This window comes from Theropithecus gelada, chromosome 6, assembly GCF_003255815.1.
Source record: "Theropithecus gelada isolate Dixy chromosome 6, Tgel_1.0, whole genome shotgun sequence".
Taxonomy (NCBI): Eukaryota; Metazoa; Chordata; class Mammalia; order Primates; family Cercopithecidae; genus Theropithecus; species Theropithecus gelada.
The window spans coordinates 152,119,224-152,136,264 of NC_037673.1; the positions used below are offsets into that span (position 1 = coordinate 152,119,224).

General features: G+C 40.5%; 1 protein-coding gene across 1 annotated transcript in view; it reads left to right on the forward strand.

Moving 5' to 3' along the window:
- The first annotated feature begins 4,016 nt into the window (after nucleotides 1-4,016).
- Nucleotides 4,017-17,041, forward strand: part of SGCD (sarcoglycan delta) — a 1,194,387-nt gene continuing 1,181,362 nt past the window's right edge. The window contains exon 1 of the mRNA XM_025388744.1: nucleotides 4,017-4,072. The gene's annotated coding sequence lies outside the window, so the exon portion shown is untranslated. The remainder of the gene's footprint in view (nucleotides 4,073-17,041) is intronic.

A 17,041-nucleotide genomic window follows, 5' to 3' on the forward strand; every position in this document is an offset into this window, starting at 1 on the left:
AAAGTGCTGGGATTACAGGCGTGAGCCACCATGCCTGGCCTCACACCAGGCTAATTTTTCTATATTTTTGGTAGAAATGGGGCTTTGCTATGTTGCCTAGCCTAGTCTTAAACTCCTGGGTTCAAACGATCCCTCCTAAAATGCTGGGATTATAGGCGTGAGCCACCATAGCCAGCTTGTGGCATAGATTTTATATCAAAGTTTAAAAAGAGAAAAAACACACTTTTGTTTTGCTCAAACAAAAACCAAGGTTCTGCTCTTTTTTGTAGTTACATTTTTAACTCATGTGGTGCCATTTTTAAAGGAATTACTAATTTTGTGGAGTAGTCTGATTATCCAAAGGCAGGCTGGGATAGTACAAAGTGCTTTGAAGTCAAACTTTTGGCCCACTGTGTGAACTGTGTGAACTTGGACAAATCACATGACTTCTCTGAGACTGTTTTCTGTATGCTAAACATGACCAGTGACCTTCTCTCCTGGGATTTTATGATTAAATGAGATAATGTATGCAATGTCTATAATAAAGAAGCAAGTTATGATCTATATAACATTGACTAAGCACTATCCTCCCACTTTCTCCATCTCATTGCCAATATCTTAGCCAAAGTAACCATTTGTGTCTCATTTGGACAAGTGTCATATTCACTTAACTGTCTCTCCCTACTTCCCATTGCCTTTTTCTCCATATGGCATGCTGCTAGAATGATGTATTTAAGAAGCAAACATGATCTGATCAGTGCATGCTAAACTCTTCCAAGGCTTTCCATTGCTCTGAGAATATGGTCTAAGAAGTTTCTGCATGGTGTGGCTCCTGCTACCACTCAGCCACTTCAGAGTCATGTTCCCCATAGATCTCATCATTCAAGCCATCCACCTTTCCCGTGATTTCTTGCATGTGCCCTGCTCTGCTACACTATCCTCTTTCCCTTGGGACCCCTCCTTACTCAGACCAGTCTTTCTGCTCAGGGATGTTTATTCTGTACCTAGTTGGTTGATACCTACTCTTCTTTTAGATTTCTACTCCTTTATTGCCCTTCCAGCTACTTACCCATTTTCCTGACCTCCCATTGCCTAGCCAGGTCTGATTCCTCCCTCCTATAGGGCCATAATCTTCTACAAAACACTTAGCAAAGTTATAATTTATTTGTGATCATTTAATCAGTGTTTATCTTATTTTCTAGAATAAAAGCATCATGATATTAAGGGCTAGGTCTGTATTTTTAACACCTGGTAGATGACCCTCCATCAATATTTGCTGGATGAATTAACTTTTGAATGTCAGGGACCCCTTAAGCTTTTCACATTGGCCCCTTATAATGACACTGTGAGGCAGATGTTATGATCCCTCTCTTATAGAAGATTATAGAAGAGAAAAATGAGGTTCATGGCATTTTAGAAGGATTTTGCTCAAGATTACACAGCACATAGAGTGTGGTACTATGATTTGCATGCAGGTTGCTCTGCAGCTGAATCTTGTACCCTTAGCCACTGGCCTTTGCTAACTCCTAAAGAGTAGTGAGTGCTCAGAATGTGGTTGCTCTGGTTACAATAAGAAATGATCTCGGCCGGGCACAGTGGCTCATGCCTGTAATCCTAGCACTTTGGGAAGCTGAGGCAGGCAGATCATGAGGTCGAGAGATCAAGACCATCCTCGCCAACATGGTGAAACCCCTTCTCTACTAAAAATATAATAATTAGCTCAGCATGGTGGCACATGCCTGTAGTCCCAGCTACTCAGGAGGCTGAGGCAGGAGAATTGCTTGAACCCTGGAGGCAGAGGTTGCCGTAAGCCAAGATTGTACACTGTACTCCAACCTAGTGACAGAGCAAAACTTTGTCTCAAAAAAAAAAAAAAAAAAAAAAAAAGAAAGAAAAGAAAAACAAATGGGTCTCATCTCATCTAGCTCTGTCTGTTTTGTGTATTATCAAAGTACCTGGACTTTATGGAATCCTCTGTACTTCATTGTCAATCATTTATTGGTGCTAAAAAGGGTCAGACACTGTGCTATTGCAGGGAAGCCCATGTTTTGGAGTAAAATGCACAAATAATTTATCTTGCCTTGCAAACACATTTTTTTTTTTGTCATTGCAATGTGCACAAAGGGCCATGAGGACCTGCAAGAAAGCCTGCCTTATTCTGACCAGGAGTGGGGAGCTGATGAGAGGCTTCACAGAGCAGGTGATGTTTAGAGAGGAATGTCTGCCATTTCCTAGAAGCCTGTGAGGCTCTGAAAACCAGGAATCAAGTTTCCCTTGTGAACTCAGTTCTCAACTGTGCAGGGCTAGGGTTCCCAGGTATGCCTCTACGTGTAGAGGCTCTATTATTCCCTGGATATACATTGATATGCATGTACAATGCTGGAACCACCAGCCCCCAGGTCCTCTTCCCAAGTTTGCATGTTTTTTGACCCATGTCACATTTTAAGTTTTTTCAGTTGACGTGTTTTTAGGCAGAGTTCCCAAAACATCCATCACTTTGCCATAGTTCCCTGTCATTCCATATTGTCTTGCACTGACATGATTCACTTATTGATATTACCTGTCGGGTCCCTATGGCCTTTGAGTTTGCAGACAGTGTATGCAGAGTACCAGGAGAAAATACTTCTTGAAATGGGAAGCCAACCAAATGTTGTGGAAAGAGAACTGAACTATCATTTGGAGTCCTGAATTTGCTCTTGACCTGGCAGGGACCTGTGACCATGGATGCTTTTTTAATCTTCTGTTGCCTGATGGATCTGTTAGGAATAGTAATCCCTGCTTTGTCTCCATCATGGGCTTATTGTGTAAACTAAATGAGATAATGGGCATGAGAAAATTTTGTAAACAGAGAAATGGCATCCAAATATAAGGGACTATAATTAAGAATGAGTTTGACTTCAGACAGTGAGCAAGCAGGCCATGAATTGCCTGCCCTATGATTTCTGACACTTGCCACAGGAGGAAAGGACTAATTAAGAGTGCAAGAGTTACAGAGTCATGACACACAGGCACAAAGGGAGAAGGTCTCCTGCTTCCAATCTCCAGCATGGAGGAGTAGGAGAAACGAGATAACATTAGTTGCAGCAGAGTAACAGGGATATACAACAATTACCCAGATAATCACATTACATTGTATTGCATTGGTTTGCAGCAATATGTTATGGCATCAATTATAAAGTGGAACATTAAACACTCTAGTTTTAAACCACTTAATAGTGTTAAGAAAATGTCATTCAATAGTGAATTTTATTTATTTTTCAACATGCAAAAGGGAGGAAGTGTTTTTCTAGCCTTAATTTATAACTGGAAGTTTATTGATAAGGCATTTTATTTCATAGGGCTTAATTTTATGCATAGTAGTAGTTGCAGTTGTCTGGTGATGATTTATGCATTTGTAATTATTTCTAACCTCTGTTTAAAATTCTCCCTTAACTTTCCACATTTGATGACTTTCCAAATACAAATGCTGGCTTAGAGTCAGCCCAGTTTTTCAGCCATGAAAGCCAGAGAGGAACCAAAAAGATGGGTGATGCACATATCAGCCACCTGCCCTCCCCAGGCTGCCACCTCTGAACTGTGATAATAATGTACCATTAACCTCTGTCTCTTCAAGTCTAAAGACTTCCAGAGTGCAAAAGGCCCCTGATGCTACATTTTCATAGAATATGGTGCATTTTCTTTGTGATTCACCATGAGATGCTATCATAGCTTATGGAGAAATATTATTAACTTTAATTTACTGAAACTGAGTGCTCTATGAAACATTGAATCAAGCTGCTTTCTCCTAACTAGTAAACACATTTATTAAAACAAAAAGATTAGTAATTTATTGTGCCCTACCTGACTGATTCACATAAACCATGAAAATAACATTTTCACAACCTAGGACTCGATATTTTATTTTATTTCTGTTTGTTTGTACTGCTCTGAGACCTATGCTAAGAGACTAATAGCACTATCAGACTTCTCAGATGCAACATCATAAAACAATTTGTCTTGGAGTCATTTACTTTGTGGACTCTTTGCTGTAAATCAGAATATTACCCAGCATGTTGTCATAGCTGAGGGTTTTCTCTCTAGTACATTGTGATGGGTAAGTTGAAAAGGACTGGTTCTTGGGATTCTTTCTTTTATGGAAAGAATTGCACTGTACTTTTATTTTCCTCATAGATTCCTGGGCATGCCCCTGGCGTAGGCTGGATCCTTCTGTGTTCTTGTAACCTTGACAATATTTCTGAGAACACATTTATTCTGTTCTGTGTAACTTCTCTTTTATAGGGATCTCTCCTTCTCCAAAGTGAATTACTCAGGAGCCGACTCTCAATTTGTTAATGTTTATGGCCCTGTTATGAGTAGAGTATTAGATAGGTAGTGGGCATGCAATTGATTGTGGTTAAATACATGAATGTTTTTTGTCTTCTGTCATTTTCCTCTTCAGAGTCATAAGGAAAGAAATCGATAGAACTTTGGTGATTTAAAGTTAGGAATAACTTTTATCACCTTGCTGGTATTGGTATCTTGTCATTTGTTAAATTACAAAGTGTATATATAATGGATAAGAATGATGAGGCTCTGGAGTTAGCCAGACATGGGGTCAGGTGTTCCCTCTCTGTGCTTACCAGCTGCATGACCTTGTGAACTTAACTGCCTCAGTTTTCTGATCTGTAAAAGGGTGTGGCATAATAGAGAAAGCTGATCTCATTTCTGTACAGCACCACTGGTCAATCTTTGATCAACATGCAGAAGTGTCAGTGGGTTAAGGGACTATTCAGAGAAATGCAGCGGATTATCCATAGGGTACTGATTATCCATAGGGTGCAACTTTCACATGTGAAAGTTACTTGGAAATCTAGAGATCGAGAAAGTTTAAGCTGTTTCTTTTCTGAGACTTATTTCCTTATAAAATCTTTCTGCCTTGTTGCTAGATAGCAGCCTTTTAAAATTCCATCAGTTGATCTTTCTTCCTCTTCCCATCACATCCCCCAAATTGTTGATATCTTGGCCATGAAAAGAGACCTTCTGTGAATATCACACAAAGCCCGGTTACTTTCAAGCACCATCCCTAGAGTTGTTACAGGGATTCACTGAGATTATGTTTACAAAGTGTTCAGCACAGTCCCTAGCACATAGTGAACCATTTAATAAACATTAGCCGTTGTTTTTTATCATTGTTGCCCAGGCACAGTTGCAATTGCATGTGGCTAGAATTGATATAAAAACATTACTGGTTTCTGAGAAATGCAAGGTGTTTTGCAGGTATGGCTCATGAATATTAAACACTTCCCTGAGAAGCTGTCCAAGGAATGACAATGACCTGCACCACAAATAGTGAGTCTGAAAGCTTACATTGAAATCGGCATGAATAGTACATACTGGTGTGTGGGTGATGTCAACTATAGCAGTGACATGAGTTTGGCATCAAACTACCCCTCCTCGGAGCGCCTTAGACTTTGATTTTGTCTCAGGCTCCTGGGATAAATGCCAAGGTTGGGTGTGTGTCTGTATCAGGTATTCATGGTAAGCAGTGGGTGATACCAGTCTATCAGTCTTGGACCACAGGCCGACTCTATGCTGGAAGAGGCTATAGCTGCCACTTGGCTCATCAGTGGAGCTTCTGTCTTGGCATTGTATATTCTGTTTCAATTTCTGAGGAGGGTGGTGGAAAACATGCTGGTTTTGGAAACTTGCATTAAATTTAAATTACAAGAGATAGAGTTCATAGAATAATAGAAGGCCTAGAGCTGGCAGGGACCTCAAGTCTTAATCTATAGTAACAATGAGCCAGTATTTATTGAATAGGTACTACATGGCAGGTACTTCACTAAGTGATTTTCATATATTCTAACTCTAATATAATTCTTGCTATAGCCCTGCAAATTAAGCAATATTTTACCCATCCTTGTATGCAATAGGTACAGGCTAAATGTTTTGCACATGTAAAACCTCATTTAATCTTTATAACTTTCAGTGGGGCGGGTGATATTTTCTTTGGAAATGGAAAGACAGAACATTGGAGAACCAAATGCCTGTTTAGCCATAAATATTTACTAAGTGACAGAGCAGGATGATCAACCCAAGGGTCTCTGACAGCAAAACATAGACACCCAACTACTGTACTCTCCTGCCTTACCTGTTGCTTATTGTGGTTGAGGCCAAGAACTGAAAGGGACATGCCCCGGATTGTACAGGATGTTGGGTGGGTCCTCTTCAGGATCAGAGTTCCTTCCATGCTCTCAAACTCTCTGTGTGAACTTGCATGGCTTCCAGGGTTCTTAATAGTCCTTGATATGGTTTGGCTGTGTCTCCACTCAAATCTCATCTTGAATTCCCAGATGTTGTGGGAGGGGCCCTGTGGAAGGTAATTGAATCATGTGAGCAGGTCTTTCCCATGCTGTTCTTGTGATAGTGAATAAGTCTCATGAGATTTGATGGTTCTATAATGGGTAGTTTCCCTGCACAACCTCTCCCTTTGCCTGCCACCATCTGTGTAAGAGGTGACTTGCTCCTCCTTGCCCTCTGCCATGATTGTGAGGCTTCCCCAGCCACACGGAACTGTGAGTTCTCCATTAAACCTCTTTCCTGTGTAAATTGCCCAGTCTCTGATATGTCTTTATCAGCAGCATGAAAACAGACTAATATAGTCCTCCTCTGGTGTTGTGAGTCATTCTCCTTAGTGGATACCTTGAATTGAAGTTTCCCATGTTTAGAACATGGGAAAAAAGGAAACAAAACAAACAAACACAAAATAATAAAGTTTTCTATGTTTGGTTTTACTCTGAGTTATGAGCAGAACCAGGCTGTAACAGCCATGGCAAAGTGATTTTCCTGATTGGTGTCAGCTCTGCAGATACCATTTGTATCTGTGTAAGCAGAGCTCTGCTTATCACTGTCCTCACTAAACTATTGGGAAGGGAAGGACAGTCTCTGTTTTCAAGTTATTGATGATTAAAGTCATCAATACTTTTATAACATTACACAGGTGAAATTTGCAAAAAGATAATTTGCAAATGTAGTTTCACATTTCATGTGGCCTAGACCAGGGTTATGGACCAGTTCTGGTCCATGGCCTGTTAGCAACCAGGCTGCACAGCAGCAGGTAGGTGATAAGCCAGCAAACATTACCGCCTGAGCTCCGCCTCCTGTCAGATCAACAGTGGCATTTGATTCTCACAGGCGCACAGACTGTATTGTGAACTGCGCATGTGAGGGATCTAGGTTGTGCACTCCTTATGAGGATCTACTGCCTGAAGATCTGAAGTACAACAGTTTCGTCCCCAAATCACCACCCCAACCCAGCCCAGTCCATGGAAAAATTGTCTTCCACAAAACTGGTCTTTGGTGCAAAAGGTTGGGGACCACTGGCCTAGACTGATTGACTGTGGCTCTTTTTTCTTCTATATGGATATGACAATTCTGAAAGGCTAACTACCTCTTATTTTATGCCTTTCTTGTCCTCAGGGAAGTTGGTGGTCAGTTTACCATGCTATTTGGTCATGAGGTTGGTGTATTATTCTGTGATCAAAAAGCTTTTCGAGTTATTTTTATTTTTATTTTTTAAATTTGTTTTAGAGTCAAGATTGTGCTATATCTTGGGTGATCTCAAACTCCTGGGCTCAAGTGATCCTCCTGCCTTGGCCTCTCAAAGCACTAGGATTATAGGCATGAGCCACTACACCTGGCCCAACTTTTCAAGATTTGATGAAGCTTCCAATTTGTCTCAAACCCTGTTGTAATAAATTTTTATTATAATATTTAGAAATTAGCCTTGGTTGAGCAAATGTTTTCAGTATCATAGCTAAGGGGCTGAAATTAATATTTCAGTTATGTAAAATGTAGAACATTATGGTGTTACAAGTGAATTTCATGCACCATCCCCTTCTCTCTCTCTCACCAGCTTTTTTCTCTATATTGCTTATTCATTGCATTCCTGTTTTTATTTTCTCTTTCTGAAATGTAACATTCTACATAGGTGATATTAATGCAGAATAACCATTTATATTTATTATTTAAGACTTTTTTGAAAAACTGTTTCTGAGATTACAAGCAATGACACTGTGCTTGAAATCCCAGAAACATCTTTAAATATGCACATTCTGCTGCTCAGGGCTCGTGTACAAGATAGCACATGGGCAAGAACGTGTTATCTTCTTTGAATCCGTAAGTCAGCAACGTGCATATTTCACTGTAAAGAGTAATCATGGTGAGATGTTTGCCGTCAGGAAGTAAATGACCAAATTTATTTTTGATTAGTAAAGTGCCACATTTTGAGACATCTTTCCTTTCTTTTCTTCCTCTCCATCCAGTGGACAGGTTATCTTGTTTCAACTCTTAGCTCTGTATTGACCTCCAAATCTTAGTTACTATCACATACTTCTCAACTGTTATCAAATTCATTAGGTTGAACAGCTTTCAAGCCATTAACTCTGCTGCCAGGAGGCAAGAGATATTTTCCACGAAGTAACTTATATCACATTTCTGCACATACATTTCATCAGGTTAGCTTATGTCAAAGCAACTTCCAGGAACAGATCCACAAGCAGATTTTATTATCCTCACCATCATCATAATAATTTTTGAGATGTTTATCTCACCATTGTTATCATCATCACTCTCTCCATCACCCTCTGCATCATACCATCAACACCCTCTCCATCATCATCTCTATCACCTTCTCCATCATCCTCAGCATCACCTTCTCCATCGCCTTATCCATCATCCTCACCATCATCCTCTCCATCATCCTCACCAACACCCTCTCTATCATCATCTCCATCACCCTCATCTACACCCTCTCCATCACCCTCTCCATCATCCTGTCTGTCACCATCTCCATCATCATCTCCATCACCATCTCCATCATCCTCACCATCATCCTGTCTGTCACCATCTCCATCATCATCTCCATCACCATCTCCATCATCCTCCCCATCACCCTCCCCATCACCTTCTCCATCATCCTCTCCACCATCATCTCCATCATCATCTCCATCATCCTCACTATTTTCCTAACCATTATTGTCATATCTGCCAATTTTTGAGCCCTGACTATATGCCAAAAAAGTGTGCTAAGTACATTTCCTAACTATTTCATGTTATTCTGTAAGGTAAGTATTGTTATCTCTTCTTTACAAATATACACTTGAATCTCAAGAAAGTAAAATTATTTTTAAAAAGTCCCAGCAGCCACTAAGTGGCTGCACTGGAATAAGATGCTGCTTCTGTTTGATTCTGAAGCCCATGCTAAGTGTCATTATACAGTTATACGATTTGTTCTTTTTCTGACTACCCCCACCCACCCTTTCCCAGGCTTGTTGAGGAGGGATAAAACAAATACAAGGCCTGACAGCTGTGAATGAGTGCTGGCCAGCTTGAGCATGTGATGTCAGACAAATCACTGCTGGAATTTAGGTTATCTACCTGAAAAAAAGACAGCTGAATGAAATTATGGTTAATGCGTCTTACAGCCAAATTTTCTATGATTCTCTGACCTCTCTGCTAACCACTTTGGAAAACAGCAATAACATCTTTGACTTTTCCTAAAATTGCTCCCTGATAATAACTATGACATCTTTCTTGCGTTACAGTTTGCAATGTACCTTTGCATATTTTAACAACAATAGTAATAGCAAAAGCTGTCATGTATTTGGCACTTCCTGTGTGCCAGGCACTCATTTAATCTTCATGGCAGCTCTAAAGGTTTGTTCTTAACCACAAGCTTGTGAGGGACCTAGTACATGTATTAATGCTACTAATGTAGCTATAATATAAGTGGTTCATCCAGGGTCACCCAGGGTACAAGGTCATCTAGCAGCTGACCCAGGTAGGACTCTGACCTAGTTTTCTAAATCTAGAACCCACACTATTTCCATTAAACATGGTTGCCTCTCCAATAGTGTCCTATTTCACTTTACTGAAACATACCTGTGTATCATAATACAATTCATTGTAGTATGGCAATTTTTCTAATACTTAATTCCTTATTTCTTGTGTTTCCAACCTAACAATGGCAGCATATATTAGGAATCAGGAGTACCCTGGGTAGGTTAAGTCAGCCAGTATATATAGTCAGGAACACATCAAAAGGGAATGGACGTTACTTACATGGCGTGTCTTCTTTCCCCACTCCTGAACTGGCATTTGTAAAGGTAAACTGAGGCTGGAGCTGAACCGGGAACGAAGACACAAGGCAAATGGCAGTGAGAATAGCTTTTATTAGGGCTTGCGGGCGAGGTTCCTTGGTCCAAAGGCGTGGGCCGAGGAAGTCGCGCTGAGGGATGAGGGTAGGGGCTTTTTATATCCCAAGAGGTAGGGAAGCTGGTTGTGCAAACAGGGCCTGGGGGGTCGTGAAACTACTAGGGCAGGAGTTGAGTAAGTGTCATGAGGAAGGGGTCTTTGGAAACTGTTAACCGAAACTGCTGTTTACGAACTTGTGGAATGCAGGTGAGCTGCAGGTCATGGGGGAGTGTGGTTGCCCAGCCGGAACTCTGACGCATGTAAGTCTGCAGGTGTGTACAAGGATGAAGGGAGTCTTTAACAAAAGGCCTGCTATGCCGGGTGGCACCGCCATGTCGGGTCTAGATCCCTGCCTAACAGCATTCTGGCCTCGGATCATTGCTACTGGAAAGATAATATGCTGAGAGCAGAAATCTTTGAATGGTGCTTCACTTTTATTCCAGAGCTGTACAGTTGTTTCTTTTGTTTTAATTTAATTCTTCAATTGAACTCTTATTATTGGGATTAAAACCATTGTAACTTGCCCCAGTTTTTGATCATTTTGCTCTTTGAAGACATGATAGTACTGAATTTTCTAATTTCAGGGCTGAAGGAATTATAATGAAATCTGATGCCCTGGAAAAATGATTCTTACCCAGAGAGGCTGACCTCTTAGAGGGCATATTATCTGAATTTTGGAGACAGAAGGTGAGAGGGCAGAAGTACTACCAATTGAAGAATAAAACATATTCAGCATTCTAAAATAATATTATAACAGTAACAGAAAGTAATGAACATTATTCTGTTAACTAAATTGTGGAGAGTCAAGCTTTATAAAAATCTACTTTACTAGTAGGGCATAAGAGTTTAAATGCTCCCAACAAGATGGGTATTCCTCTCTCAAGGTCAGAGTTTGAGAATGTCTCATGGGATTGGCCACGTTCAAGAGAAAAATATAGGCATGTTCTCAGACACATCATTTGTAATAGCCAATATAAAAAAACTAAAGCAACATCAAAGAGAGTATGGCTGCATAAAGTATCATATCATAGAATGGGGTATTATTGAGCCATTGATGTTACTGAATATATGTGTTCATATTGGAATTTCTCTAACATTTAAGTTGAGACAATGACAATGTGAAGAACACAATGAATAGTATGATTCTTTGGGTATAAGAAGCAATGACACCCCACCAAAACCCTATAAAAACTGTAAAAATCTCATTCTCTCCCTGCTTCAATTATACACCTTTATCTCTCTCTTTCACACTCTCTCTCTTTCTCTTCTCTGTCTCTCTCCTATGCTATACATGTAGACAGACCTTTTTCTTCTTTTGGAAGGATAAACAAGAATTCTTCTAGTAGAATTCTTTGGAAAGAGACACTGCAAGGAGAGAAACTTAAACTTTCATTTTGTACCTTTTTGTTTTTTGAAAATTGTCAAACTAATTATCCCCTTCTTTATTCAACAAATACTTGAAAGGCTGCTGTGTCCCAGACAGCATAATACTCTCTATAAGATTGGCCAGATCCCAACTCTCAGAAAGTTAAATCAAATGAGGAAACAAATGGTAATAAGAAAATATACAAAAGATAATTCCAGAAAGATCTAAGAGCTAAGAAAAATTTAAAGGTTATTAGATAATGATTAATAGGGGGAGGCCACTTTAGATAGAATAGTAGTTAGCTAGTACTCCTTAAATGCTACATAAACAACATCACCACCAACAAAAAACATCCCCAAACACAGGGCCTTTCGACAAGCATTTATTATCAGGCTGAATTCGGCAGGTCAACTGTGGCTCAGATGATTGAGGTTAGGCTTGGCTGACCAGACCTGTTTTGAGGTGTGGGTCATCTGTGCTTGTAGGTTGCAGGCTGAACTCAGATCTGCTCTGCATTTGTTCATACTGGAGGCTGAAAGTTCAGCAGCTGTTCAGGGAGGCCCTTTTCATGGCAGATCACAAAAGAGATCACAGAGTACAAAGGAGCCAAGCCAAACTGCTGGAGCCCATTGAAAACCTTTGCTGGCATTATGTCTGCCGATGTCCCATTGGACAGAGGGGGTCACATGACCAACCTCTGACTCAGTGGAGTGGGGAATTATATAGTCCATTCATGGGGACAGTACATGGAAGTGAGTGTTTTCTGTAAAAAAATTGACACCATCAGCCAAGGCCTTTCTGATAGTTGAGTTGGGAACTGAACAACAGCAAGAAAGCCATGCTAAGACCATGATAAGATCTGGGGGGAGGCAGAAGAAATCATTCCAGGCAGCAAAAACAATAAATACCTAGAATTACTATCTAAATTCTCAACTTCAATTGATTGACTCTATTGGAAACCTTTTTTTAAAAAATTTTCTATAAAAATAAACTCTAATAAATGTTCTTTCAAAAGCAAGTAGCATGGGTTAAACTTGTCTAAGATGCCTGTAATCTCAGTGCTTTGGGAGGTAGAGGTGGGAGAATCACTTGAGGCCAGGAGCTCAAGATCAGCCTGGGGAACATAGTGAACCCCCATTTCTACAAAGAAGTTTAAAAATTAGCAGGCATGGTGGCATGCACCTGTTAGTCCAAGTTACTTGGGAGGCTGAGGTGGGAGGATCACTTGAGCCCAGGATGTTGAGGCTGCAGTAAACTGTGATTGTGCCAGTGTACTGCAGCCTGGGCAATAGGGCAAGACCCTGTCGAAAGAAAGAAAGAGAGAGAGAAGAAAGGAGGGACGGAGGGAAGGAAGGAAGAAGAGAGAGAAGGAGGGGAAGGAAGGGAAGGAAGGGAGAGAGGGAGGGAGGGAGGGAGGAAGGAAGGAAGGAAGGAAGGAAGAAGGAAGATTTGTGAATCTGAAGCCATATAGGCAATCTAATATAATCTATAGAGAAGAAAAATTATGATCATTCAAGTAACAGGACACAAAAGTGAACTTTTCTTCTGAGGCATCAGGATGCAACTGATACTGCATGCCAAAGGAAGTGCTGGATCATATGCAGTATTTCAAAGTGAATACCCAAAAATCAATTGGATAATCATTAAACCTCCCACTCACATGGAGGAGTAATTAAAAATAAAAAAATGAAGAGATGGGTTTGTAAGGATTTTCTTGAAAGTACTGTGCTGGGATTCCCAGCTCCTCCCCACCACCATCAAATCCACCAAGAAATCTTCGTGGTACCTCCTGGGAAGAATTTAAAGCTGTGGTTGATGAAGCTGGACTCACACCTGAGAACACTCAAGCAGCCTGTGAAGGAGACAGCTGTGCTTCGGTGTGACTGCATTCCCTCTTAGGGACTCAGAAGAGTATGAGTCCTAGAGTCAGATACAGAACTTGCATCTGCTGGCCTTGGGACATTTGGGTCATTTTAAAGGGATCCTGCCCATCAGGGTGAGGGGACTCGGACTGGAAGAGGCTGGGTTGTTTCTCTAGGGATAGAAAATGTGAAAGGTAGAAACCAAGGCGAACTGCAGTGGAGGTACCTAGACGGGAGAAGCCATAACTGTGCTCATGAGAGATAGAGGGTGCATTAAAAACCCACTAGTCTCAGGGAACAGGAAGCCATCAAAGGAGAGTCCAATCCACGTACATTCATCTCTCTTCCTGTCCAACCTCTGCCATGTACACTTGAACAGTGGCTACGTGAAGAAGAAGGAAGTAAGCAAAGAAGAAAGCTGAAGCGCACCACATCCCTTCTTCATTGGCAGCTGTCTATAGCTGGCTGTAGCTGGGGGTGTGTTGGAGAGTGAAGGGGTCCTGGCTTTGACAGAAGAATGGACTGTGTTTACCTGCTAGACTAGCTATGGTAATTCTTCAATCAAATCTGATATTGAGTGAGAATAATGAAAAAGCTTCCTAAGAATGATTAGAAATGCCATTTGATTCCCTGCATTGTTATCTGGGGTACCCTTCTGCAAAATCACAAGGCAGATTTTAGGGGTAGAGCTAATAAAAAATAAATTCACTTTCATGATTATGTCCCTTTGAATCTTGTCCAACCTACACATTACATTAAGAATTACCAGAAGATGGCAATTGAAGCATTGTGTTAGGGATTTTATAGATACTATCTCATTCACTAGAACTCTATAAGATAATTATAGTTGTCACCATTTTACAGATGAACAAATTAAAACCAAAGGAGTCTGAGTGATTGTCCAGGGTCACAGAACAGTGCATGTGAAAGCTGGGATTCAAACCAACTCCATTTCACCTGACTCCAGAGTTGACGCTCTTAGTGGATCTGACTTTGTTCCCTCTGAGTAGCCAGTCCAGTGTGTGTAGAAAGTGACCAACCATGCTCTGCCAGGCTTCCTCTCCAATCCCCAGGCCAAAGGGGCCCCACTTCTACAGCCCATCCTTGAATGACTGGGTTGTGGTCTGTCCCTATCCAGGCCACTCTCCTGACCTTGTTCCTATTAGTCATGCATGGCCCACTGAGCACATGTGAATGCTAAAAATGATCTTTCACCACATACAGGTGTGACTTAGCAGATGCTTCAGTACCTAACTATCGGCAGCTCCATGGAAGTGGGTCAGGTTGCTGGTGTGCTTTCCATGGGCTCTCATCTCCTGCTGTGATTTTCACCAGTGTGGCTGAGGAGGACTCTCCATAGGGTGGCCTGAGGAAGGCATGTCAGTTGCCTGAACTTCCCCCCCGGGGATCCATTCTGCTCATACCTATAGAGAAATCATTGCATCTGCTTCTCACCCAGTGAGGCCCATATTGGCAGTGGCGCCTTGTTAAAATGAAGGACTGTCTTTTGTATTATAGATAATGTGAGACAAACTACATAATCTGCTTACTGATCATATGCTTTGCTGAAGATAAAGTCCAGGGAAAGTTCTTGGTAGGTTTACCCTGATTCAAATCCTGTTTTTCAGGAACAGCAGTTTTGGATATTGTTTTTATAAAGGGAAGGGACAGGAGGGGTTGTGTTTTTTGTTTGGCAGGAAGTACAGTGGAGCAAGTGTGATTTTGAAAATGACTCGCTAACCACAATGATAATATGCATACCTGAAGGCTGTTGACAGAGTATTAAGGCTGTCCTGGTACCGTGCATTCGTGCAGCATCCGTTGTTCTAATTACTAACTTCTGCTAGCTTGCTTCCTACTTTAAAGGAGTCTTACTAAGCCATGTGCACTGTTTCCCAAACGTCACCCGTTCAAATTCCATCTTCCCAATGGGTGCTCTTTCTCTGTACCCTTTGTGCTATTATTTGTTTAATATATTTATTTGACAGATTTTTACTTCTAAGAAATAATGTCTGAAATCATGGGTGTGGTGTATGAGTCATATATGTATTATATGTAGAATTGTATAGAGAGAATTTTATACCTGTAAAATGAAGGTATGTTGAAGAATATGGACCCCTGCAATTCTTAAAATCTTCCAGGGTTTCACTAGTGGTACTTTCAGTAGTACTGTTAGATGATTTTCACTGAGGTCCATTTTTAGAGGAGAAAAATAGGTGAGGGGAAAGCTGGAGATGGGTGGAAGGAAACGAAATTTGTATTAGGAATTGTCTATGTTATTCTCCAGCATATTTCTTACATTTTATGAGATGCAGTGAGAATGTAATAGTGGTAGTGTTTTTGTTTTTGTTGTTGTTGTTGTTTTAGTTTCTTTGTGTGTGAGATTTTTTTTTCAAAATATTTTGAAATAGTTTTGTTGTGTGGCTTCTCATTTGCTCACTCATTCCTGCATTCATCCGTGCAACAAATGCCTGTTGAGTATCCACTCTGTATTAGACACTGAGATACAATAATGGAAAAGGAGCTCCCTGTTTTTGAGGGGCTCAGAATCCTGACTGGGAAATGGGTAAATGAATCAATTGTCATGCTCTGGTGGAAAAAGGGCTAAATCGAGGTGTGAAACAAAGGCTGTTAGAGCACCCCGGAGTTGGTGATTGACAGTGTTCAGAAATGTTAGGCTATGTTAGTCATGGCGCTGGGCTAAACCACAAAAAATGAACTGGCTCCAGAACCCCTCCTTTTGAGTTCTGCCTTTATTTCACAGAAAATCACTTGTCTCCTACAGGGCCGGGAGAGATGAATGTTGCGTCTTTCATCCAGAAGGACCTATTTGACCTTGAAGTGAATCACCTCAAAAATTCCTCTTCATTTACATGTTGTCCTTTTATGAAGAGAGGCTGGTGTGGCTCGGTGAAAGGATATGTCCCCAATGTCCTTTTCAGATCTCATGCGTCTTCCTGGATTGCTCTCTGGAAAGGTTTAGTTGTTTAATACTTTTGCCATGTGCTTAAAGAGACAATCAAATTACTGCAACAAAGATATGTATTCAAGGATGTTCACTGCAGTATTGCTTATTATAACAACTGAAAGTATCCTAAATAACCATCAGTGGAAGATTGAGTAAATGCATTACAGAAGATGCCACAAAAATAATATCAAATTGTCTTTTAAAAAGATGAGTAGGATTTGTATATATTGACTAGGAAAATTATTCATAATGTATAAAGTAAAAAAATGTAAATAAGCGAATTAGAGAACCACAAGTATAATATTATACTGTTTGTGTAAAAAAAATTGAGTTAATACAGTCTATTGCATACAAAGTATGCTGGAATGTATTCCAAACTGTGAGGAAGCTATTGTGGAGAAGGTGGTATGTGAAGCGCTTGAAAGGAAATTTCACATTCTTATTTAAGCATGCACCTGTATTTCATGCATTTTAGATTATTTTTACAAACAGCCAAAAAAAAAAAAAAAAACCAAAAAACTGAATGCATATTCAATTGTATAAATGACAAAAAAAAAAAAATTTGGAAGAGAGACTTGCCTAGCAGAGGGACAACATGCCAGAGGGTACAGTTTCATGAGTCTGGTTCTTCCA